We start from the raw sequence: 6,000 nt of genomic DNA on the forward strand, positions 1-6,000 counted from the left end.
CGGGACTGCGGGTTGAGTGGTCAAAAGCAGGACTCTCCGGCTGAAAATGGGACAGTCGGAAAGTATGGACAGCCTGTGCTTGCTAACCAAACTCTCTCTCACCTCTCATGCAAGATCAGATCAATACTAATCTGCCATTAGTAACGCAGACTGCAGATGCCCACATTAAAGGGGGATGTTCACCGTAAACCATATTCTACATTTGAAAAGCCCCTATGAGAAAAAATATTTTTCCAAATAATTATTTTTAATGTTCTGTTTTGAAGCTATAGACCTGATAAGCCATGGATCAGCCCTGCTAAAGGTACCTCTTTTGTGCTCTCAGCTCTCTGTAGGGGATTTCCCAGCCTCGGAGGCAAACAAAAAACCACACTGAACTGCATATACTTCCTTCTCCTGTTTTATTTGCAGGTCTTTGATGGGATTGGCTGGCAAGATTTAGCCAATATTATCGGTGAAATGCAAATGAAGCAGGAGAGTGCAGTCATGTGCAGTAACCAGATCAGAGGCAGCTTCCTGTATGGGCAGAAAGGACTTCTTGTTTCGGTGATTCCTTACAGAGAGGCAGCAGAGAGCAGAGGAGAGCCTTTTAGCAGCAGCGCGCCACAGCTTATACGGTCTGTATCTTCAAAACTATTTATTTAAAAGAATAAATATAAAATACAAAACTGTTTCTTCTGCTGTTCAAATAGACCAGTGATCCCCAACCAGTAGCTTGTGAGCAACATGTTGCTCTCCAACCCCTTGGATGTTGCTCCCAGTGGCCTCAAAGCAGGTGCTTATTTTTGAATTCCAGACTTACAGACAAGTTTTGGTTGCTTAAAAGCCATGTGTACTGACAAAAAGAGCCTCGATGTAGGCTGCCAGTACACATAGGGGTTACTAAATGGTCAATCACAGACCTTATTTGGCACCCCAAGAACATTTTTCATGCTAGAGTCGCTGCCCAACTCCTTTTACTTCTGAATAGTGCTCACTGGTTCCAAAGGTTGGGGATCACTGAAGTAGACTATGTTCCTATGTTCTAACCCCCCTTTAATATTAGAAGAACTGCCATGTTAATAAAGAGGAATTGGTTTTATTGTTAAGTGGAGATGTTTCCTAGTTAAAATAGTGAAAATGGGGGGCGTGGCAATGATGCAGACCTGTCCGGATGTTTATTTCACCTCTCCGCACCTAGTGGGCCCCCTTAAGCAACAATTTAAGCACCCATACAAGCCTTAATAGGGGCTCAACCGACCTTTGACCCCCTTACATAATGCCAAAGGGCTCAAAACCCAAAAAATCTCTGGGTTCAAGGAGAAAACTGCTGCCTTCTTCTCCAGCATTGCAGCCACCAGACTCTCCCGAAATGGCCCAACGCAGCGGATCTCTCACCTCGAGCTTCTTCTGCGTCAGCATGGGATTCGGACCAGGCAGACTCGGAACGGGGAGTTGCTCAACAATACTCAGGGGATACGGCCCTCATTACCCGCTTCAAAAAACTTCAGACTGAGCTCACAACGGTTGCAGAAAAAAATCACCGACCATGTGACGCAGGAGTTCAAGGAGCTGGGTAACAGCACCATCGCGGTGGAAGATAAAGTGGATGAGTTGGTCGCTAAAGTTAATAAACAAGAGACCACTATTGCAAGACTTCAACTACAAGACTTGCAGGATTGCGCGGAAGACAGTGAAACCAGGTCCAGTCGCAATAATATAAGGATCCGCGACCTACCTGACTATCAGCCTTGCTATCGGAACTAGATCCCAACCTCCCTCCAGGTTAGTTAATACTAGTTAGAGTGCACAGAGCATTGGGCCCGAAACAGCAGGGGGGACCCCCAAAGGACCATCACCAGAAGTCCATTATTTTACAGCAAAAGAGGCAATCATAAGCGTGTCTAGGGTGGACCCTAATTTGGAATACAAAGGCCATAAATATGCCCTTTATGCAGATTTATCTTCCCTAACCATACAACGCCGCAAACAGATGAAGCCTATAACTACTGCTCTGATTGCACAACGTATTAAGTATAGATGGGGGTACCCTTTCCAGTTGGTCTTTTTCGCACAACAAAAAACCATATACCATCTCCTCTCTGCAAGATGGTACTGTGCTACTTAAACGCCTTGGCATACTGAAGACTGTGGCAACTTCTCCACACTCACCAGCCTCCTGCGAAAGTCCCGCAGAGAGACCAGTTTCTGCACTTTGGAACACTACCCGGAAAGATAATACCAGAGAGCATCAGGAGCTTCTCCATTGGACGAAATCCAACTCACCTCGGGTTTATTGAAATTCCATTTGGGTCCACTCACGAATTTACTCCCCCCCCCCCCACACTGGTGACCCTAAACTATACCTCTTTACTTTAGGTTGGCTATTTGACACCTATTTACTGCTTAAATACGTACCGAGGTTAAAATGTTTTTGATGCTATGAGTTTTTTATTTTTCTATATTGTTTCACTGCTAGCTATGGAATGCTGTCAACTGTTTATATATTCTTTGGAGACTGGCAAAATTGAATAATAGAATGCATTAAGCTTATGACTATGTATTTAAAACGGCTTTAAATTGTGTTACGCATAATGTCAAAGGTTTTAATTCACCCTCTAAGAGATCAATGGCAATGAGGCAGTATGTACAGATGAAAATATTCTATTTCTCCAGAAGACTCACTTTTCTAAAACCTCTACCCCAAAATTTCTTCACCATGTCTACCCAAAGGTATATTTAGCTTCTGTAGATAAAACGCATATTTGCCTCCATAAACGCTATTTGCCTCCATAAACACATCAACTTTAAACTCTATCCAAAATAGACTCAAAAGGCAGGTATTTGATCCTTGTCAGCCAGCTCCAAGACAAACAAGTTACACTTGCAGTAGTTTATGGCCCCAATGATAACCAAATCGCCTTTTACAAAAAAATGTTTAAACTCCTGGAGGAAGAGAGTAGGTGATACTGGGTGGCGATTTCAATGAGGTAGTGAACCTCTCTCTAGACAGACAACCCCAAACTGTGTCTCACAGTAGAGGTAATAAATGCAGATTTGCAAAAATACTTTTAAAAATCTCCTGAGTAGATGCATGGAGGGAATATCACCCTTTCAAAAGGGATTATATGTTTTACTCTCCCCTTACACATTCCCTTATAGATATGTTTTTACTTCATAAGCCTACAAATACCTTTAATTCTATATTCAGACATAAAATCAGGTGGCTGGTTGGATCATTCAATGGTGACCCTTTGCTTATCTGGCATAATTAACAAACCAACAGAATTTAGATGGAGATTAGATGACTCTCTCCAAACTCACCCCGCTACCTAGGATGTGCTTTGCAAAGAACTTGACAATTTCTTTAACTCTAATAATCCCCCAGATATAAGTAACTCGACATCATGGGCAGCACATAAGGTCTATATAAGGGGAATCTTCATACAACTTAAAACTAATTCAAAGAAGGAGAGCGCAAAAGAATAATAGAACAACAAATGAACCTTTGGGTGAAACAGAAATGCTTCCAGAAATTGAATAAAGCGGATACCATGCTAGCAAAACACCTAAATAATAAATATATACAATCTCCCTTTACACAAATTAGAACGTCAGGCTCTTTGACAGAAAAATCCATCCCGTATAGTTCAAGAATTTGCCCACTTCTAGCAAGCTCTTTACGCTCAGCAAAAAGATCCCTCAAGGAATTAGACAGATTCCTTGATAACTTAAATTTGCCACATCTCTCCCCGCAATAACCTAGATACAATATATCACCTTACAAAACAGACATCCTTACTTTCAGAACAGCAGCTTAATGATCAATACAACATTCCTGATCAAGAGTTGTATCTTTATTTGCAAATACGCCACTATATCAAATCAATGTGGGTAGAGAAACTTTCCCACTCCCAATTTCCTTTGAATTGATGTGCCTCCAAATTCTCCCCCAAAAAATTTAAATTCTATATGACCATATGGTCCACCAAGAGGATATAAAGAAACTGCATTTTGTTAAAAAAAAATGGGAACGGGACCTACGAGTCTGCTATAATAGCAACACATGAAGGGACATAATTAAAAATTCCATCCATTGCTCCATCAATATCTCCATACAGGAAACCTCACAGAAAGTGCTACACCAACTGTATCTGGTCCCTGCCACTTTAGCAAAATGGTACCCCTCACCCTCATCATGTTGCTTCAGAAACTGCGGTCAAACTCCTTTTTACATATTTGGTGGGAGTGCCCAAAAGCTGGGATACAGGTTTATACCCTAATGTCACAGGCCTCTCAATGAGGATAAACACGGCAGAAGCATTACAAACGTATGGCTGGAGGAAATAAATATACAAGGATACTGATCACGCATATTTTGTCAGGTGCAAAACAAATAATTGCCAAGGAATGGAAAACGTCGACCCCTGGATATTCAATTAGTGAAAACTAAACTGGTCATTGTCCTTATCTTGGAGAATCTTACCAGCTGTCACACAGGGAAGCAAAAGCGATTCAATAACATTTGGAATGCTTGGATGGTTTACAGGACCATACAAAATGCTTAATTCAGGTAGTCTTACTGGTTATTTTACCTGGATGTTACAGACTATTACTATATCTCTGCCTTGAAACTAACCTCATAGCTAGCGGGCCAAGAATTGTTGGCATCCCTATAGATATATTTATTTTTACATACAATATTTTTTTTCCTTCCCTTCTACTCTTTTCATTTTCTGCTTCTCTTTCTTGTTCTTCCTATTTCTTAAGAATGTATGAACGGTCATTAGATTTGCCAAAATCACAGGCATAAAAGGTCAATGGGAGAAATGCCCAAGCAAGCTGAGACATGTCCAGCTTCCGCCTATTCCTGTAAAAGCAATGTTAATTCCTTTTCCTTTAAATAAAAGATTAAAATGTTAAAATGTTCTGCACAAGTCATTTCTATTGAACTCCTGTTGAAAAAAGAAGAAATCTTGCTCTGCTCCTGAAGACCACTCCACAACTTTTCGCCAATGATAACCTAGAAATGAAGATATACTGAAGACAATTGCAAAAGTAAAGAAAATTACCCCTCTTTATTGATGCATTTCAATTCATCTACATTTTGCCATATGATGTAGAAAATACATAAAATACAAGCTACTTTGTAAAACCAAAGACAAACATTGAATTTAAAGATATTCTAGGTTTTCACGAAGGACCCTTTTCCATATAGTTAGTCATCATTTTTAAAGTCTACTTTTTTTTTTTTTTTGATTTTGTGTAATCCCCTCCCTCTCCCATAACACCAGCAATACAAACACAGATGAGTTATTCCCAGAAACGTTATATAGCTGCTTGGGAGGAGGGAAAATAAAAGCACAACTAGAAAATGGGCATTGGTCAATTTTCACACGGCAACTAGCATATCAAATATATTAAAAACAAAAGTCATTGCAGTAATCAATGGAACATAACATTACATACTAATGTACTGCTACATGTAGTGATAAACATTAAGCCAAAATTAATAGGGGGAGGGGTTACCTGCTGTATAAAGGTAAGCAACAAAAGACACATGCAGTGCAAGGTTTCACCATGGTATTAAGACAATCTTTTTTCTTGTATTATTATAAACTACAATTATAAACTGAGGGATTTTTTTTTTTGTTTTATTTTATTCATTTTTTTTTCTTAAATCCACCTGTATTTGCATCATCTTAAAACATACTAGCAAGATTGTTACACTGCTTTAATCATGCTGGATTCAATAGAGAATAAACAAGAGTATTCCACGTTAGGCTTGGAGTTATATAGCGTCAACTCATCTTAGAAAAAATGACAGTATGAAACAAGGTTTATTTTGTTGACGGGAGTCATTATTGCTTGCATTAGGACACAGATTGAAGAACATTTAATGGGACGCTAAAACTATTAGTTAGCAAGCAAACGCCATCAAGTTAATATGGAGTATAATACTTTAGCTTCAGTTCAACTCAAATAAACGAATACATAAATTACATATGGTAATATAGCACG

Source organism: Xenopus laevis, chromosome 2L (assembly GCF_017654675.1).
Source record: "Xenopus laevis strain J_2021 chromosome 2L, Xenopus_laevis_v10.1, whole genome shotgun sequence".
Taxonomy (NCBI): domain Eukaryota; kingdom Metazoa; phylum Chordata; class Amphibia; order Anura; family Pipidae; genus Xenopus; species Xenopus laevis.